The 21,652-nt window shown below is 42.4% G+C and overlaps 1 protein-coding gene and 1 long non-coding RNA gene across 2 annotated transcripts in view; one reads left to right on the forward strand and one right to left on the reverse strand.

The window, feature by feature from the left end:
* Window positions 1-21,652, forward strand: part of LOC137227992 (uncharacterized) — a 231,709-nt gene that overhangs the window by 50,162 nt on the left and 159,895 nt on the right. The gene's annotated exons all lie outside the window — the stretch shown is intronic.
* SLC28A3 (solute carrier family 28 member 3) overlaps window positions 1-21,652 on the reverse strand; it is a 57,604-nt gene that overhangs the window by 30,461 nt on the left and 5,491 nt on the right. The gene's annotated exons all lie outside the window — the stretch shown is intronic.

The raw sequence follows: 21,652 nt of genomic DNA on the forward strand, positions 1-21,652 counted from the left end.
ACATATGGTGGTTGATACCAAAAATAAGTTTTAGTTGAAAATTTGGATCACATATTTCACGTATATTTTTTTCCTTAAAGATATGAATGCTTTAAGTACAAGACTAACAAATGCCTAAATGTTTTGCATTATTTCACTTCTTTGATTAAACATGTTCTTGGTCAGTTTTCTGCTTCTGATCTTTCTTTCCTCCAGATCTGTCTATATTCCTTCTTCGTTACTCTTCCTCCATAATAAAGTGAGTCTCCTGGCCTGCGGAGTCAGTTGCACACTCCTTGGCATGGTTCAGGGCTGCACGATCAAGCTCATTTATCTCACTCTGCTCCCCTTGCAGGAACCATGAAGGGACACCCAGCCAAACAGAACTACGTGACTTTCTCCAAGCCCAGGCTACGTTCTCCTGCCCTGAGCTTGCCATATTCTCTCTGCTATCCTGCAAAATTATAAAATATTAGCAGTTCCTTATATGACAAGATTTAAAGATAAAGCATGGTTCAGCCGGTACCGTGATGACCTGAAAAATGCATGTGTTGTACTGAAGGTCATTGTTTATATCTGAAACATGGATGATTTTGGTTTGTGTTGTTATGATAGATAAGATTGGTGTGGTCCAACTTGAGGAAGACAGAATGGAACAAAGTTGCTGGGTCTAGGCCATGTAACTTTCTAATAAGCAGAGCTGAGATAAGCATGTTGGTTTCCAACCTCCTTTCCAACACATCACACAGACTTTCAAATTGTAAAACAAAATAAAATAGAGTAAACCATGGGCCGGATCCTTGATCATTTTATTCTTAGATGTTGGATCTATGAGATGTTAAAATGTGTTTTGTTCGGTTGCCAGCATTCTCTGGTAGTAATGAGCATAAGAAAAAAATGGCTTCTTTTGTGGGACCAATTTTATTTTTACTTTTTGTGATTTTACTTTAATAAACTGAGTAGGGTTTGCTCTTGGATGGGTATCCTGACCCCCTACTGCTTTTTCCAAATGTGACAAATACCTGGTTCATTTATCTTTTACCTGTTTTGGGTGGGTCCAATCTTTCTCGCATCTCAGCCCAACTAGACATTTTATATGGTACTTCATTCCAAGTAAGGCAACAGATAGATAAACAGTGTCGGGTAGGTGTCTATATCTTTTCAGGACATATTCCCTGCTAGCCCTGTCAGCTGTGACCATGTCCTTGAAAAAGGAACAAGTGTATGAGTTTGATTTTAAATTTAAATCTCTGGCTGGCCCCACAGATCTAGGGAAAAAAATGCAATTCCAACTTGTATTACGTGTTCCATTTACTGAAACACAAGAGTGTATAAATGTGAATAAAGTCTAACTTCCTGCACACATATGATTTATGCATAAAAGTTTTGTGGCCAAACAGCTTTATTGTGTTACAAGTGCTCATACCTTACTTTAGCCCAGTTCCTTGCACATAGCAGATACTAACGATTGTTTGTTGAATTAGTGAACGAAGGTGACTTTAACGTTGCCTTATCTAGTGCAGTGTAGTACCTCTGGATACTTGGTATCAAAATATAGTGGTATGGGGTTTCCCTGGTGGCGCAGTGGTTAAGAATCTGCCTGCCAATGCAGGGGGTACGGGTTCGAGCCCTGGTCCAGGGAAGATCCCACGTGCCATGGAGCAGCTAAGCCTGTGCGCCACAACTACTGAGCCTGCACTCTAGAGCCCGCGAGCCACAACTACTGCAGCCCATGGGCCTAGAGCCCATGCTCCGCAACAAGAGAAGCTACCGCAATAAGAAGCCCGTGCACGGAAACGAAGAGTAGCCCCCGCTCGCCGCAACTAGAGAAAGCCCGTGCGCAGCAATGAAGACCCAACGCAGCCAAAAATAAATAAGTAAATAAATAAATTTAAAAAAACCCCAAAAAACAAAATATAGAGGTATGTGGGGGACAATACATATAGTGTGGAAAGATGACAAAGTGTTGCTAATTGCTGAAGCTGGCTGATGGGCACTTAGGGACTCCCTTTACTATTCCTACTTTCATGGGTGCTGAAAATTTGCTTAATAAAAAGTTAAAAATAAAACCCAGCAAGAGTTGGTGGAAAAACAGGACACAGGTAACAGAGGGGGCTTGGTCCTTTAGGTCCCTAATTACACGTGACCCTGGGCAGGTCATATCTTCCTACCCCTCCGTCCACCCATCTAGACAACATACTTTCGACTTGTTCTCATGGTCCCTTCCAGAATCCTGACATTTTCTGGTTCCAAGAGCTTCAGCTTCTTGGTGCTGATTATTCCTGCCACCTGGTGACAGAATCTGAGACTTCCTTGTGGAACAAGAGGGTGGAGCTGTCCTTTTTAAAGTTAATGAAAGAGGAAGGCGGGGGAGGGTTGGCGTGGGGGTGGGCATAAGCGGCAACAAGAGCACCTATGGATGTATTTGTAACATTAATGGGATTGTTTTACCTCTGTTAGATTACATGCTTTGGCTTTTTTTTTTTTTGATTTATTTATTTTTATTTTTGGCTGCATTGGGTCTTCGTTGCGGTGCGTTGGGTCTTCGTTGTGGTGCGCGGGTTTCTCATTGCGGTGGATTCTCTTGTTGCGGAGCACGAGCTCTAGGCGCGCGGGCTTCAGTAGTTGCAGCACAGGGCTTCAGTAGTTGTGGCTCGGGGGCTCTAGAGCCCAGGATCAGTAGTTGTGGCACACGGGCTTAGTTGCTCTGTGGCATGTGGGATCTTTCTGGACCAGGGCTTGAACCCATGTCCCTTGCATTGGCAGGCGGTTTCTTAACCACTGTGCCACCAGGGAAGCCCCCATGCTTGGGCTTTTTAGTGTTTTCAGAAGAACAATATCTCCTGGCTGAGGATTTCCAATAGAAACAATTGGGGTGTTTGTGGGTGTTAATTGGTGCCTGAAAAATGACCCTTAAAACACCTATATCTCTGCTTCTTTTTAAACTGGAGTCGTGGGAGCTATATAACAGGTGGCCCATAATTACTTCTTAGCTCATTGTTTCTTTCCATCTATTTAGCAATTTAGATTAATAGATAACTTAGTACATCGGACTCCTATAACCATGACTGTATTCTGAGGGCACACCTGTCCACTGAATGGGTAACAACATTGTGGGTGTCGTGTATGAGTATTTCTAAGCAATTTACAGCACACCACTTTTAATTTCTCTACTTAGTGTTAGTGGCTGAGTGTCCTAAGGGTATGATCTTGCACGGGGCTCCCTCTGGAGGCAGATCCTTGAGCCAGGAGTACACGGTGCCTGGGTTTTTTTCCCTACCTGTCTTTTTTTTAAAATAAATTTATTTATTTATGTGTTTATTTCTGGCTGTGTTGGGTCTTCGTTGCTGGGTGTGGGCTTTCTCTGGTTGCGGCGAGTGGGGGCTACTCTTCGTTGTGGTGCACAGGCTTCTCATTGTGGTGGCTTCTCTTGTCGCGGAACAGGGTCTCTAAGTGCGTGGGTTTCCGTAGTTGTGGGTCGTGGGCTCTAGAGCACGGGCTCAGTTGTTGTGGCGCATGGGCTTAGTTGTTCGGCGGCATGTGGGATCTTCCCGGACCGGGGCTTGAACCCGTGTCCCCCAGGTGGATTCTTAACCACTGCGCCACCAGGGAAGCCCCCTACTTGTCTTTCTGATCTTGCATTTCCATGCTGTTCGAGCAACTATAGATCTACAGTGGCTGTTCCAGGGGGTACAGGTGGACAGAGGCCTTTTAAATTAATTTCTTCCTTTCATTCAGTTCCTAAACCATATAACTTCTAGAACATAGAAGTTCTGAAAACTGAAATCACCCTCCCCCGCCATCTCTTTGTGGAGGGGGTCCCCTTCTATAGAATTTTAGCTGAACACATCGCCACCCAGAATGAAGGCTATGATTCTAGGCTTCCCTTTTAACTAGGTTCTGGCCAATGAAATGTAAATAGAAGTGGAGCCCTGAGTGGGGCAGCTTGGGGTCACTCCTTAAGAGATGGCTGGCAGGTCCTCTTTGTCCCTTCTATCTTCTTGTCTGTCCTGCTGCCTGGTGTGTGGATGGTTCCAGCTGGGACATGAACACCCAGGCCCCATCCTGGTGATGTCAAAATGGTGAACTGGGGGGCGGGGGGTTTGAGCCCCTGAAAACCTTGAGCTGTGCCACCACCTCCTGACTTACCTGCAGGAAACAAACTTCTCCCTTATTACTTTTGGTTTTCGCTTTTATGTGCACCTAAACTTACATAATATTTAGTAGGTACAAGACACATCATGAAACCCTTTGCAATGTTTTGTATCAGTATTTGATCCCGGACTTCCCTGGTGGCGCAGTGGTTAAGAATCCGCCTGCCAATGCAGGGGACACAGGTTCGATCCCTGGTCTGGGAAGATCCCACATGCCGTGGAGCAACTAAGCCTGTGCGCCACAACTACTGAGCCCGCCCACCCTAGAGTCTGTGTGCTGCAGCTACTGAGTCCACGTGCCATAACTACTGAAGCCCACGTGCTCTAGGGCCTGAGTGCTGCAACTACTGAAGCCCGCGAGCCTAGAGCCCGTGCTCCGCAACAAGAGAAGCCACCGCAATGAGAAGCCCACACACCACAATGAAGAGTAGCCCCTGCTCGCTGCAACTAGAGAAAGCCCACGTGCAGCAATGAAGACCCCTCACAGCCAAAAAAAAAAGAAAAAAAGAAGTCTGATCCTAAGAGTCCTGTGAGGTGGGTACCAGGATCCCTCTTTTTATAGATGAGGAAACTAAGGCAAAGAGAAGATTACTTGACTCAGGTTGCACAACCAGAAGTAGATGAGATGGAATCTGAACTCAGACTGTCCAACTGCAGGCCATATTGTACTCATAGAGTTTGGCCCTTGGGCCAAGACCCTTTGGCCTTGGGAATGTCTAAAGACATAGTAGTGTCCCTACAGATTGAATTCCCTTTCAATTAAGAAAGCCTGATTTGGACTCTAGACAAGAGTAGAAATGACAGAGGTGTAGAAGATTCCAGAAAGGCTTGTGGCGACTTTTAAACTCTATTTAGGTTCTGGTGGTCATTTCTCATGCCAGCACGGTGGCCTTCTGACCCCGTAGACTGGTTCTAAGTCAACTGTGCCCTTTAAATAACACGAATGGGCACTCCTGCATTTGTGGGCGGGTCATGTCTCCATGATGAGTTTGACATTCTTTTTTCTTCTAACTGTGCCTGCTCCACTCACTTGGTCTCTCCCTCCCATTGTGGCCCTGATTGAACAATGTGGCTTCCATTTCTCCGCCGCGGTTTCTCTGCCGAGACTCAGCATCACTATGCCAGGGGGGCCTTTCTTTCCACCTTCCTTATAGAAGCTGCTCTGGCCCCGTGTGTTCTGACTGGGTGACTGACCTTGCTGAGGGGGCACAGCTGGGCTTTGAGACCTGGGGCAAGGACGGAAACCTTCACCCAAGTAGACTTTGATCCTAACCTTTGGTTGGACGTGGAGCATATAGGTTTATGAAAGATGGGCATTTCCCAGCTGGCAAAGGGATGTTGACAAGGATCCTGGGAAGTCGCTGTGAAGTTCTTTAATTCATTCTAGGGCTTAGCATTACCTGGCGAGTTCTAGGGGGATAATATACCTTGGGTGGAGGGCTTTATACTGCCAGCATAGATTAGATTGGTGATAAAAGTTGTTTATTTAATTTTCTACATATGTATGTGTGTGTGTATCTATTTTCACATCTTTGTACACCTTTAATGCAAACTTCCTGGAAGTGTCATCCATGCTATGCAGCCCAGGCCCCAGGCGTAGAAACTGGTTTTTAGCCATGCAGGCTAGTTGTGTTTTATCAACAGGTTGCCACAAAGGCCCACAGTAAAACCAGATAGTGGACAAAGTAGACTAAGGGTCACCACTTTCCTTGCCTTGATTTATCTCTGTGTTTCTATACCGTCTCCTGAGAGCTGAAGGACACTTGCCTGATCTATCTCTGTGTTTGTTTCAAAAGTACCTGGTGTTTGGCAGAGGTGCTTTGCAGCTGTCCTGTGAGAGATACATGCTTTGAGAGATATGCAGTGGTCAACCCCCCAGAGCAGGCTCTGACTTGACCACAGGAAGGTGCCTGCACAGGTGAAACCTGGAGGTATCAAGAGTTACCTTTGCTCCATTACCGTGCTAAGATCTCCGCCCGAAGCAGGGATTTGTACTCTGCTAGGCACAATTCGTGCCGTGTGCAAAGGAGCGTGGAAGACTGCGCATGCCCCAGCTGCCCTTGGATATCTCCATCCTTTCCTAGAACCTGATGACCTGTCTGCCTCCTAACCCTTGGAATTCCCTTACTCACTCCCTCCAGGGAGAAGGTGCCTTTAGAGCATGAGTTCCCCTTCTCCATTCTCTGGCTATAGAATAAAAGCCCATCTGGCTTGCACCAAACTCAGTTTCATTATTGGCAGCATGAGCCCAGGTAGGAAAGAACTCCCTGACTGAGCCAAGGGGGCTTTGGTTTGGCTGCCCCAAGACGGAGGCCTTGTGTTTAATTCAGTAACAGAAGCAATCAATGTGGTGCATTCTGAGACCAAGGCAGGCCTTAAATGTTGCCATGGATGTCAAAGTCCCAAGGCCAGCAACAAAACTGGCCTTCGGGTCAAAGTCAAGTGTCAAACTGTCATTTGGACTTGGCACTGTGTAAATCTGTATTTTACCCCCTGGACTCTAAGCTGAGAAGGCAGATACTTTGTTCTCTGTTCTCTGCTGAATACTGTGTGCTCAGCACAGTGCCAGGCATAGAAGTGCTCAAGGACTGTTTCTGAATGAATGGAAAAAGGGCTCTCAAACTTAAAATAACAGATAAAGCTGCGTCTCTACAAGTGGTACAGGACTAGCACGGAACTACTTTCTCTATTTCTTTAAGAAGGTTACCTTATGTTTTAATATTCGAAGCCTTAAATGTCTAAGTGAAGGTGTTAGTAATACATCTTCAGTTTCAGTTGCTTTTCTGAGCTTCTTCAAGTGATCTAACCTTTCTGTATCCATTTCTCTGAACATGGAATGGAACTAGACTAGGACAACAGCCTCAAATAATAACTTAAAATTCCAAAATGCGATATAAAGAGATCACAGGCAGTGACTTAACATAAATCTTAGATGACTGCTTCTTGGAATATTGGTAAATTATCTATATGAATTGGTGCTGCATTGTGATAAAAATCTTGGGTTCCATGGTCATACCTGGGTTCAAATCCAGCCTTACTTTCTTTTTTGTTTTTGTTTTTTAAAATTTTATTTATTTATTTATTTTTGGCTGTGTTGGGTCTTCGTTTCTGTGCGTGGGCTTTCTCTAGCTGCGGCGAGCGGGGGCCACTCTTCATCGCGGTGCGCGGGCCTCTCACTGTCACGGCCTCTCTTGTTGTGGAGTACAAGCTCCAGACGCACAGGCTCAGTAGTTGTAGCTCATGGGCCTAGTTGCTCCGTGGCATGTGGGATCTTCCCAGACCAGGGCTCGAACCCATGTCCCCTGCATTGGCAGGCAGATACTCAGCCACTGCGCCACCAGGGAAGCCCCAGCCTTACTTTCTTGAGGCCTCATACCCTATTACATGGGAACATAGCTTTCTTTACCTACCTAGCGGGGCTGTGTGATCAGTCTGGTGCCACACACAGTGAGTACTCATTGACTTTTAGGTTAATTTTATGGTTTAGTTTGCTACTTGCTTGCTTGCTCTGGGGCATTTAGTCAATTTGTCCTTTTTTTTTTTATTCATGTAATATTTTATTTACCGATCTCTCTGAAACATGCCAAAATTCATATGGCTAACGGAACTTTCCATGTTAAAACGTTGGTTAACACACAAATTCCTAACAAAAAATATTTTAATGTAGGAATCAACATGTGAACATTATATTTAGGTGGTAAAATTCGAGTTATAAATATAAGATAAATATCAAATAATATCATAGTTTTGGTTTAATGGAGAACAGTTGTGACGGTCATGCTTAACACGTTGATTAAGTAATGAGAGAAGTGGGTTGGGGTGTCGTAGAGGTATGCAAAAATTTAACAGTTCAAATAATCCTTAGCCCTCTGAGAAAATATAGATGGCAAATATGTGGCATATATTTGTGTAATATGGTTGTTTCAATCCATTAGTGAGCATTCTGTTCATGCATTTAAAGTAATGGTAGATGTTTCTGAGCACTGAAAATTAGATTCAGAGTAAGTCTTTGCTCAACAAGTTAATGATATGATGAATCCCTTATATTGAAAAATAGAGTTTATGGAATCTAAAAAAAAAAAAAGAATGGTTCTGAAGAACCTAGGGGCAGGACAGGAATAAAGATGCAGATGTAGTGGCATGGATATATATACACTACCAAATGTAAAATAGATAGCTAGTGGGAAGCAGCCACATAGCACAGGGAGATCAGCTCTGTGCTTCGTGTCCACCTAGAGGGGTGGGATAGGGAGGGTGGGAGGGAGATGCAAGAGGGAGGAGATATAGGGATATATGTATATGTATAGCTGATTCACTTCGTTATACAGCAGAAACTGACACACCATTGTAAAGCAATTATACCCCAATAAAGATGTTAAAAAAAAAAAACCCAGGGACTTCCCTGGTGGCACAGTGGTTAAGAATCTGCCTGCCAATGCAGGGGACACAGGTTTGAGCCCTGGTCCTCGAAGATCCCACATGCCGTGGACCGACTAAGCCCACGCACCACAACTACTGAGCCTGCGCTCTAGAGCCCGCGAGCCACAACTACTGAGCCTGCGTGCCACAGCTACTGAAGCCCACGCACCTAGAGCCCATGCTCCGCTACAAGAGAAGCAACCGCAATGAGAAGCCCCTGCAATGAGAAGCCCTTGCACGGCAACGAAGAATAATAGCACCTGCTTGCTGCAACTAGAGAAAGCCTGCATGCAGCAATGAAGACCCAACGCAGCCAAAAATAAATAAATAAATTTATAAAAATAAAACAAAACAAAATATATAGTTTAAATTTGTAAAGTTTAAGGTAAAGCATACTTTTTTTCATAGTTATTTTTAGATATAGAGACTACACTACCATATATAATCAGCTATACTGCTGTGCACAGTTAATTCCAGTTACCATATTTTGTATTTGCTGGTCATCAACAGCACAAAATTTATGCTCCAAAAGAAATATATCAATCCGGTTACATTTAATTTTCTTTTAAAGACAGATTAACTAAATTTAAGGAAGAATTGGCTTTTCTTGATATCTCATTTTCAAATTACTGTTACAAACTTACCAGAGAGTAAGTTTTTATTTTGCCTAACATCAAACAATCTTCAAAAAGTTTCCAAGATAGAGGCATTCCTTGTTCCATTTCCAAAACTAAATAAAGGCTTTCTAACTGAAAGCATTTACATTCCTAGCCCTCTAAAGTAAACATTAAAAAAATGATCTCTTGGCTTCTGAATAGCCCACTTAGTTACATAAAGTGTTTTCTGTCCCAACACTTTCTCAAATTCAAAAGATATTTACTTCCTAAGAACATGACAGTCTTCATTTCAAAACATTCAGTTCGTTTCCATGGCAACACTGATGGGATTCCTTGGCCACCATAAGTCACATTATTTGACTGTGGAATTTCTCAGTCTTCTTTATATCTTGAGCTTGGTCTGTTCTATACACAAAACAAACTAAATCATCTGTTACTTTAATACCCAAACTCCCATCAGAATGCCTATATTTGAGAACCACACATGGCTTCATAGGGTCTGTGAGGTAGAGTTTCTCCACTGCGTGACTGAATTCCTCCTGTGTCTGGTACTGCGGCATCATGGGCCCGCGGCAGAACAGGAGAGGGAGGCAAAGCTACGGGCCAGAGGTGGCGTGACGCGGCCCACCTACTGTGGCAGGGGCCCAGCCGCTCAAAGGTGGTGGCGCCTCTTTGCCACTTTGTCCTCTCGTTGAAAGTTGGCATGTAAAAGTCAACATCTGTTTTGTGAATCTAATCTCTTCAAATTGCAATCATTCCTCCCCCCTCTTAACTATCATCCATCTATCTGTCTGTCTATCTATCTATTTTAAAACTCTACAAATGTCAAATATTTTAAGGCCAGTTCTATCTAAAATTTTCTTTCAAGTTGCATGAGCATTACCTTGGAACGGTTGCATTTTCAAAGGCAGTATTCCAGAAGCCTCTGATCTTTCTGACCCTCTTGGTTCAGGTAACCTCTGGCTCAAGTCTTGGGTTTACGTAATCCTTAATGTGAGGTGATGGGCACTGGCTAGACTGCTTCTCCGTGAGATGTGCCTGTTTTTCTTGCCAGGCTGTGTGGGTTCACAGACCGGGTGCCAAGGAAAGCACCTGACCAGCCTGGGACTCATTATCACACTGCCCTGGAACAATTCTCTGTCACCTCTGAATGCTCTGAACAGAGCTTTGAGTTGGCTGCAAGGAGTCAGGGCTACAGAACACTGATGACATTCTCTCCTCGTGATCTTTGCCATAGGCAAAAGGAACCTCTAAGGATAGAGACATAAGGAGAAGTGGAAAGAGTCAGAGTTCTGTACCTGAAGGAGAAAAATTAGAGGAAGGTTTCTATTTATTGGATTTAGAAAAAAATACATTTAAACATGCAAGTATTCATGGAATATGACTTCTGTGAGCTTTCTTGAAGAAACACCTTGAGGAAGAACCAGCGAAACAAATGATAAATGGAGAAATTTTGGCAAAAGAAGTGATAGCGTGTTTTGAATCTTTTTAATGAATCGAAATCCAAAACAACTCCAGGGAGTAAGTTTCTAGAACAAATTATAAACATTACAACCTCTGATAATGTAGAAAAGATTATCAGAGCACCACTTGAAGGAGAAGGAAACAAAAATTTTGATGGTTGGATAAATATGCCAGTTTCCTCAACTTTTAATTTCTGGGAGCTGGAAGAGATTATAAGTAGCAGTGTTTAAGATAGAAAGGTAAACACTAAAAGATATATAGTCAGTTAAAATTAAGTGATGGAAGAGAAGGAAATAAAATAATGGAAAATAGAAAATATAGAAATTTTGTGATTACTCACAATCTTAAGTTGGTTATAAAAGGAGCCATTAAAACGAACAAACAAACAAACAAAATATGTCTTCAGAAGAAATCAAACAAAAATAAACCAAACCAATGAAAAGTTTTTTTTAAAAAATCACATCAAATATGATGAGAGAAGCTAAGGGCAAGCAAATCTATTTGATTGAGTCAGATGGAATAACAGAACACAACCATATACTGAAAATGACTCAGAAAGGTAAAACACGTAGTGGCCATCATCTTAATCAATCAAGGCTGAAGAGAGGACAAAAGATTCCATTACCACGTCCAAAAAGAAGCCAGTGGTCGGGGTCCAATCTCACTCTCTGAAGGATGGCTATCTATGTACAAGTGGCATCGATTAACAAGGGAAACTGGGAGAAAAATCTAGAGACGCATTTAGAAAGAGGTTGAGATAACTCTTTCAGTCTATGACAAATCAAGTGGGAAAGGAAGGATAAAGGAAAACCAAAATAACAACAAAAAATAGGAATCTAATTAACAGCTATCGGACTCCAATAAAAAATATAATATTACGGCCAAGACTTCTAGTTGTCCCCAACATCTATTCTTCCCCATTTCCTTTAGAAATACAGCTCTGAATTTTAGCAGGGCCTACGGTTTCCCAGAAAAAGGCATATTTCCTAAACTCCCAGTGGTTATGATGAAGTTCTGCCACTGTGATGGAAGCTATGTGCAACTTCTGGGAACTGTCCTAAAGCAGGGCAGTTGGTGGAGCTGATGCACCCGTTTCAGAGTGTTTTAAAATACATAAAATTAAATATATAGGGTTAAAAGGAAGCCAATTATATTGAAATACAGTTATTAAAATATTAAAATTAATTAGTGATAGAATAACATATATGCATCTTTATTAACACTTTAAAAAACAAGGAAAAAATACCCCAGCAAGGTCCAGTGACAAGTTCCAATAACCACTTTAATTTCAATGCCATGGATGTAAATTATGCAATAGATACGAATTCTTTTTTCTACTTGTACTTAGTAGCTCAATGTAGTGAGGGTCCTTTAGCATCTGTCACATACATTTCAAACACGGAGTTCAATCTCCTCTTGGTCTGTGGAGTAGAATGTGCCCCTTTCTCCTCAGGCTCATGGGAAAGGTTTCCCTGCCCACTCCCCACCTGATGTATCTCTTATTTATGAAGCCACCATAAATGGATACATCTGAGAGAATATGGACCTTTTTTTTTTCTTTGTCATTGGAGGTCCTGGTTTTACTTCTGGTTCTGTCCATATTATCATCCAGTAAATCTACTAGTCAGATAAGTCAAAAAATGCCCAAGAATAAAGGACTTGGCATCTGGTTCATATAGATTCTTGAAGTAAAGGGAAAATGAGTGATGGTTAAGCTTCCTGCTGAATTGTCTGAGGCTGATGTCATACGATTTTTCTAAAAGAGGTTGTATTTTTCTATCAGAAATGATCAGAGTCCTGGGTTATACTTAAAAGATGAAATGCAGATTAACTTCCAATGTAATTCTGGTGCCAGACCAGACAAGCTCAGGTAGGCTGGAGATTGATGGCTGCATGCAATGTCCACTTGTTTAGGCCATTCCACTAATGCGGCAAGATAGAGGTGCCATGAAGGCCAACCCTCAGCCCCACTCCTGATTCTGGTAGTCTGGAAGCAGGAACCTGGTAAAAACCATTAACGTGACCTCATTTTTATATACTCTGGTCACTGGCCAAATTTGGGACAAATTGAGTACCAAAAAGTAAAAAATGTGAATAATAACTGCAACTTACGTCAAAAAATACGACGGAATGATGGATGGATAGAGGGCAGCATAGATGAAGAAATCTGTGATAAAGGATAGTAAAATGTAACTTGTAGAATGTGGGTGATGTTCACTATGAAGTTCTTTCAACTTTTCTGTATGTTTGAAAAATTTCATAAAAAGTGTTGGAAGAAACAAATAATGTTGGTAATTGATCATAAAACATTGAATAAAAGGGAACGTTAGTCTACAACGATACTCAAAAAAGAGAGAAAGACAAAAAAAGAGAAGTTCATTCTTTTCAAAACAATGTGGGGTAAGGAATACTGAAGAAATGAAGTTACCATTTTGCAACTCCCGAAGTAATAATTGATCCAGGAAAGGGTCATCAATGGATGCAAAAACCATGTGGTGAAATGTGCTGGGGAACTGGATATTCACACAGCCTGAAGAATCACTGCTCAGATCACTTACTAATTAGAAAGAGAGAAATGTAATTTTATAATGGGATGGTCGACCTGTCACCACACTAACCAACTCATCACCAATAGTGGAGTTAAATTTCTCCAAAAACACATATGTATATGTTTTCCTTTTTTCACATGTGGTTTCCAGATCCTGGAACTAGCTAAAAGTCGTATAAATGTAGAATTGTACACTCCGAGACATCACTGCCCTTCTCCTGCTGGGTTGTCTTTCACTCTTATCTTAGTTTTTCATATTTGTACTTGATAATGTGTGATTATTTCAGCCTGGTTCCAATTTCCTGTTATTGTTTCTTTTGCTTTTCTTTGACTTAGGCTGTTGTTTGAATACTTGAAGACCCTCCCACAAGAACTTCTACTATACATTTGAGAGGGAGAGGTCTCAAGACACGCATGGAGAAGCTAATCCTAACAGCAATAATATGACAACATCTGGATTTCTTACACAGTGCTCTGTGCTTTCCCATGCACTGCCTTACTCAACCCTCTTTTCCCTTGATTTTCTAATAGTTGCATCTTTATCAATTTTTTAATATGTGAAGCCAAGAATTCTTCTCCCATTAAAAACCAGTTTTCTGGGCTTCCCTGGTGGTGCAGTGGTTGAGAATCCGCCTGCCAGTGCAGGGCATACGGGTTCGATCCCTGGTCCGGGAAGATCCCGCATGCCGCGGAACAGCTAAGCCCGTGTGCCACAAATACAGAGCCTGCGCTCTAGAGCCCACGAGCCACAACCACTGAGCCCACATGCCACAACTACTGAAGCCTGTGCATCTAAAGCCCGTGCTCTGCAACAAGAGAAGCCACCGCAATGAGAAGCTGGTGAACCGCAATGAAGAGTAGCACCCGCTCACCGCAACCAAAGAAAAGCCCGCACGCGGCAACAAAGACCCTACACAGCCAGAAACAATAAATAAATAAAATTTAAAAAACCAAAGAAACCCCACCAGTTTTCTATCTGCACTTACTGGTTGCTACTGTCTGAATGTTTGTGTCCCCTCAAAATTCATTATGTTGGGGCTTCCCTGGTGGCGCAGCGGTTGAGAGTCCGCCTGCCGATGCAGGGGACACGGGTTCGTGCCCCGGTCCGGGAAGATCCCACATGCCACGGAAAGGCTGGGCCTGTGAGCCATGGCCGCTGAGCCTGCGCATCCGGAGCCTGTGCTCCACAACGGGAGAGGCCACAACAGTGAGAGGCCCGCGTACCACAAAAAAAAAAAAAAAAAAATCATTATGTTGAAATTCTAACCCCCAAAAATGATGGTATTAGGAAGTAGGGCCTTTGAGAGTTGCTTAAGTCTTTAGGGTGGAACACTCATGAATGGGAATAATTAGTGCCCTTATAAAAGTTAGCCCACAGAGATACCGAGCCTCTTCTACCATGTGAGGACATGGTAATTTCAAAGGTGCTGGCTCTAAACCAGGAAGAGGGCTCACACTAGAACACTGACCATGCTAACACCCTGATCTTAGACTTCCAGTCTCCAGAAATAAATTTCTGTTGTCTTTAAGCTACTGAGTCTGTAGTATTTTGTTATAGCAGCCTGATCAGACAAGACACTGGTTCCATTTTTTGCCTCATATTCACTCTTGAACCCATGCCAAAATGGCTTTCATTCTTACCACACTATGGAAATCACCCTTGCTAAAGTAATCAATGGTTTCCATTTCCCTAAGTCCAGTTTTCATCATATATAGTGGACGATTTACTCCTTAAAATATTCTTGTCCCTGACTTCTGTGATCACATTTTGCTAGTTCTTTCCTACCATCTGTACTTCTCCTTCTCCTTTTCCTGTACCGTATAAGCCTTTTCACTCAACCCTTAATGTTACATATAGTTCCTTGGGGCTCCATCCCAAGCATTCTCATTCATTCCTTTAATAAAACTTACTGTGCACCTACTATGGCATAGACACTGTATTAGTTACAAGGCATTGCATTACAGTCCCTGTTCTCAGGGAGTTTAGAGGAAAAGCTGTCAATAATAAATTATTTAATTGATCATTAATTATAGTAGGTATAAGGACTATTAAAAAGTTCAAGGTACTACTTCTACGGGTTAACTGGAATAAACTTGGCTGTGTCTGACATTCCAAAGATGCAACCCATTTAGTCACAGGGGAACCGGAGGTGCTCTTATAAGGAAAACATCTTCCTACAGTTGAGAAAAAAATTAACAAACAAGGATAAAATCCCTTTGAATTTCTCAGTCGAAAGTAAGATTCTTCTTACTCTCATTTCCTTCTCTGATTTGTTTTAGTAGGCAAATCTCCAGTCTGTCTGAAGGGATCAAAATTCAGATGGTGAGGGCTTCCCTGGTGGCACAGTTGTTGAGAGTCTGCCTGCTGATGCAGGGGACACAGGTTCGTGCCCCGGTCCGGGAAGATCCCACATGCCGCGGAGCGGCTGGGCCCATGAGCCATGGCCGCTGAGCCTGCGCGTCCGGAGCCTGTGCTCCGCAGCAGGAGGGGCCCCGGCAGTGAGAGGCCCGCGTGCCACAAAAAAAAGAAAAAAAAAATTCAGATGGTGAGGTGACTGTAGATTGTGTTTTGTTTATAAAAATGCTTTCACCATAGGCCACAAGGCTGGTGGTGGTCTTCTTTCTGTAGGCCTCCTGACTGTCAGCCAAAGATCAAAAGATTAAGAAATTTACGCTGTCTAATATTTGTAATATACAAAAGCTATGAAGGATGTAATAACACTTGTCTGTGAAGCAATTTAGTCAGATTAGTCACTGAAAGACTTATTTCTAATATTTAAATTTATTTCTTAATTTTATTTCTAAAATTAAGAGCAGAAAACATGGCTTCAGCTTTTATTAAAGTCTATTATTGGAGTACTACAGAATAAGAAGGAAGAAAAGGGAAATAGGGAAGGAGAGATACAGGTGGTGTCAAGAGACATCAGATATCATTAATGACACCTTCATCTTGTAACTTCATCTTGTATTATCTTGAATAGCCCCTAAGCTATTCAAAATCCTGCTTTGCGTTTGCAACCATTGGTTTATACAGTGGGTATTACAACTTGGGACCTTCCTGCAAGTTCAGTGAAATCGACTCCAAGTCTACTTTTGGTTCCTGCTTCAGCCACTCTCCAGCCCTCTTTATGTAAAGGAGTGTTTTAGGGAATCCCCTGGTGGTCCAGGACTCTGAGCTTCCACTACAGGGGGCCCAGGTTCGATCCCTGGTCCGGGAACTAAGATCCCTCAAGCCACGAGGTGCGGGAGTGGGGAAGAAGGGTGTGTTTTATGCCAAAGCCTGAATCACCTGCAGGATAAAGCCTGAGTCAGTAGTGCCTACCTGATTCTTATGTTATTGTGGGGCGTTACGGTCATTTGTTTCTAAGTATTATCCTTACTTAGAACTGGAGTATTTTATACCCGTCAGTTGCACATCGTTATGTCATAGGTATTTGAATTTGCTCACAGTTGGAAAAAATTTGCTTTTTGGTGATTTCTAAAGTCACCTTGGCCATCAAGCACTTCGTTCCAGGGAGTACTAATTAAGTAATTAAGTGCTAGAAACACATCAAATAAACTTAACAGTGTATAAAAATTTTAAAAGAAATTCATTTGATTAAATAGAACATGAATCAAAATGAACCAGAATATCTGTAAATAACTTTCTACAGTGCTTTGAAGAGAGACAGATGTTGAGGGCCGAGCTCTCCAGTGTGCTGGAGACCTCAGGGACATGAGGTTTTACGTTCAGTTGACATGGTAACAATTCAGATCTGCATGTTGGCATCTCTCACAGTTTTTCTATCAGTGGATTCCAGTATTTGCTATGAGAAGAGACAGACTTCACACGTGGAGTTGAAAATTTGGTTTGGCCTGCACCAAAACAGCCTCCCCACGTAAATGGTTTAAATAATAGTTGCTGATACTTGAGCACTTGCTAGGTACTAGTGCTTTACATTAATCTCCCAAAAGTCTTATGATGCAGGGTATTAGTACCTATTTTGGGATGAAGAAATAGGCATAGAAGTTAGGTCACTTGCCTAAATGGCGGACCTGGCAGCCTGGCTCTGAAGCCTCAACCCAAGGGGTTTTTTGCCCTCCTCGTAATGACTTAGTATGTAGCTTTCAGTCTCAGTGTCTGTGCCCTGCTGTCACCCTCACTTTCCCACCCACCCACCAACTGTCTGGCTTTTTTCAGGAGCTCACCCCTTTCCTCCCTCTCCGAGGCCCCTTGCCATCTGCAGCCAAGGTCAGAACCACATACGCTATGGTCAGTACTTGGAGCACAGCAGACTACTTCTTACTCCCACGTGTGCTTTTCTAAATTCTTCCTTTCCCACCTCTTTCTTCCCTCTTCCCTGACCTCAAGACCTCATGCTCTGCAGGGGAACAAGGAAGCGGCTGTGTGGGTCAACAGAAAGCCTCACATTTGCTGGCTCCTAGAAATATCTTCTCTTGACTTTATGCCCTGCCTTGCTGACTCCAACATAACCTGTGCCTAAACCTTTGCTCCCCAGCTGCTTCATCTGCCTGGGTCTGACCAGTCCTCAATTAAGCAATTAAGTAATTAAGCAATTACTTTGTTTCAAACCTCCCTGGCTGCGCAAGTCAGACCAGTGCTCTCTAACCAACTTCCTCCTTGTAAGTGTTCCCGAACCGAAGGACTTTAGTGGATGAGAAACTCAGAATACAGTAATAAGAATTAGAAAAATAAACATTCTTGGGGCTTCCCTGGTGGTGCAGTGGTTAAGACTCTGCGCTCCCAGTGCAGGGGGCCCGGGTTTGATCCCTGGTCCGGGAATTAGATCCTGCATGCATGCCACAACTAAGATTTCGCATGCCACTACTAAGGAGCTTGCGAGCAGCAACTAAGGAGCTGGTGCGCTGCAACTAAGGAGCCCTTGAGCCGCAAGTAAGGAGCCTGCCTGCCGCAACTAAGACCTGATGCAACCAAATAAATAAATACTTAAAAAAAATTATTTAAAAGCTAGCAAACTTATAAAGTGATGTGACTGACAGGGTAAAATGATTGGTACATTTCCAAAGCTGAGCAGGTCAGCAAAATAAGGCAACTGGGTGGTCCAGAAGGGGAGCTGTTATGCCTCTCTTGGCCCCTTTTGGACTGTGACACTTTTTCATGGTGCAGAGAGCCTTGCCTCATATTAATGGGTAAATAATGAGGCAAAATGGGGTTGTCACTCTCCCAAAGTCCAATTCCAAGATAACTGCCATTATTTGACCTGTCTTGCAGTTCCTCAGAAAATCCCACTCACAAGGCATGTCTTTATTTAATCTGAGTTAGAGTTCACCCAGTGCTATTTTCCTGGGGGCAATGGTTTAAGGTAGGCGGCTGCCTGAGGTGGTGATAACAGTTGGAGAAAACGAGATAAACAAAAATTTAAAGGAAAGGCTGGGGAATGAGATATCCATAATGGACTTTGAAACGCTCTGATATTCCTGGGAAATTAGAAGCCCAGGGACATGCCCGGAGTCATGTTCATGCTTGAGAAAGACCTGAGAAAAATCAAAGTTCTCATCTCTGGCTGATGTTGAAACTCAACAGAAGCAGGGAGTAAAGTAAACATAGAACTGTAGCCAGCTTGCCTGAGCACTGAAGGCAATCTCCCCAGCAGGCACACAGAGCCCTCAGCAAAGCCTGGGAGATTTATTGGTTCCAGCCTCTTGGGAATTTATATCAGATCCTTAAACTAACTGAGCAGAGACTTTAGTGGCCACACATGACAATAAATGCAGACTACATAAAATTATTTCAGTTAATTCACTAAAGAAACAAATAGTAACAATAATGACAACAGCAACAAACAGCAACAACAATAAAGCCTGGAGAAACGGGGATGTATCTGTTTTCCAGAATTGCCACATTATTTTTTGTTTTTTTATTAAAGTCTAGTTGATTTAGTTGATTTACAATGTTTTGTTAGTTTCAGGTATACAGCAAAGTGATTCAGTTCTATACATATATTCTTTTTCAGATTATTTTGTTATACGTAATTAAAATATATTGAATATAATTCCCCATGCTATACAGTAGGTCCTTATCATTTATCTATTTTATATATAGTAGTCTGTATCTGTTAATCCCAAACTCCTAATTTATCCCTCCCTCCCCGCCCTTTTCCCCTTTGGTAACCATAAGTTTTTTTGTTTTTTTTTAACATCTTTATTGGCGTATAATTGCTTTACAATGGTGTGTTTGTTAGTTTCTGCTTTATAACAAAGTGAATCAGCTATACATATAAATATGTTCCCTATCACTTTCTACTTGCATCTCCCTCCCTCCCACCCTCCCTATCCCACCCATCTAGGTGGACACAAATCACCAAGCTGATCTTCCTGTGCTATGCGGCTGCTTCCCACTAGCTATCCATCTATTTTTTTTTTTTAGCTATCTATTTTACATTTGGTCGTGTATATATGTCCATGCCACTCTCTCACTTTGTCCCAGCTTACCCTTCCTCCTCCCCGTGTCCTCAAGTCCATTCTCTATGTCTGCCTTTTTATTCCTGTCCTGCCCCTAGGTTCTTCATAATCTTTTTTTTTTTTTTTGGATTCCATATATATGTGTTAGCATACGGTATTTGTTTTTCTCTTTCTGACTTACTTCACTCTGTATGACAGACTCTAGGTCCATCCACCTCACTACAAATAACTCAATTTCATTTCTTCATTAGTTTGTATTTTATGTCTGAGTCTATTTCTGTTTTGTAAATAAGTTCATTTGTATCGTTTGTTTTAGATTCCACATATAAGTGATATCATATATTTGTCTTTCTCTGTCTGATTTACTTCACTTAGGATGATAATCTCTAGGTCCATCTATGTTGCTACAAATGGCATTCTTTCCTTCTTTTTTATGGCTGAGTAATATTCCATTGTATATATGTACCACATCATTTTTTACCATTCATCTGTTGATGGACATTTAGACTGCTTCCCTGTCTTGCTATTGTAAATAGTGCTGCTATGAACATAGAGGTACATGTATCTTTTTGAATTATACCTATGTCCAGATATACGCCCAGGAGTGGGATTGCAGGGTCATATGGCAACTCTATTATCATGTATTTTCTGTGTCTTAATTTACCTGTGGGGAAAAAAAAAGCATCTAGATAGCTCTAGCCAAGCTTGTCCTGAGCTACGTGAAAACATACTCAGTTATCTGAGTGTGATTCATGCTGATCTCCCTGATCAATCTGTTGAAGAAACAGCACTCTTCCAACCTCAGAACTTATATATTCAAAGAATCTGGGTTCAAAGTCTATGCCAACATTCCAGCACTTATATGACCTCCCAAATTTTGAGCTCCATTTAACAACCTCCAAACCTGACTGGCTCACCAGGTGAATCATGGAGTGAGCTGGCCTTCCTCCGTGTATGTGTAGAGTAGAGGCACAATTCCAGTCTAGGGCTGTCTCAGGACATTCATAAGTGGGTCCTACCCAACCGATGTCAGAGCAAGGATGGGCCCTGTGCCTCTAACGGCCACTCATGGCAAGATCAATGTTTACTCATGGGCAGGAGAACACTTGTGCTGGGATTCTAAGGGACATGCTTTAGGAAAGAGGTTCGTTCAAAAACTTGCCTGGGGGCTTCCCTGGTGGCGCAGTGGTTGAGAGTCCGCCTGCCGATGCAGGGGACACTGGTTCGTGCCCCTGTGGGAAGATCCCACATGCCAGGCAGCGGCTGGGCCCGTGAGCCATGGCCGCTGAGCCTGCGCGTCTGGAGCCTGTGCTCCGCAACGGGAGAGGCCACAACAGAGAGAGGCCCGCGTACCGCAAAAAAAAAAAAAAAAACTTGCCTGGATTTTCACCGTTAGAAGTTCTGAGTTTTATCCCATCTCTCCTACTGTCAATTTCATCTCTTCCTTTTCTCTGGATCCTTTCCCCTTCTTTGAGTTTGAAAAAAATCTTTCAGTTGCCCTATTCTAAAAAAACTTACCCCAAGATAGACTCTTGGAATTTGTGGTATTTGTCAAGTGAAGAAAAGATTTTTCTTTTTAAAGTGATGGTGAAATAATTGAATGTCCATGTAGAAACACAGAAAACTTGACTCTCATCTTACACTATACATAAAAATCCATTTCAGAGGGACTAGAGGCCTCAATGTGGAAAGCAAGAACAAGTTTATAGAAAATGTGAGAGGGTATCTTCATGATCTTGCAGGGTAGAAAGTGATTTCTTAAACAGGATATATAAAACAAACATCTGATAAATGGGGCCGCAATATAATTAACTTTTGTTTATCAAAATGTTAAAGAGCGAAAGACAGCTGCAGAGTGATAGAAGACTTTCATTTTGAAAGAGAACTCTTTCGAATCAATAGGGAAAAGACAAAATCCAGTAGAGAAAATAGACAAGAGACTTGAGCAAGTATTTCATAAAGTAGGAATCTAATGGCCAATAACACAGGAAAATTAAAATCAAACCTCCCTAATATATGACTATACACCTACCAGAATCACTGAAATT

The sequence above is a fragment of the Pseudorca crassidens genome, chromosome 7 (genome assembly GCF_039906515.1).
Source record: "Pseudorca crassidens isolate mPseCra1 chromosome 7, mPseCra1.hap1, whole genome shotgun sequence".
Taxonomy (NCBI): domain Eukaryota; kingdom Metazoa; phylum Chordata; class Mammalia; order Artiodactyla; family Delphinidae; genus Pseudorca; species Pseudorca crassidens.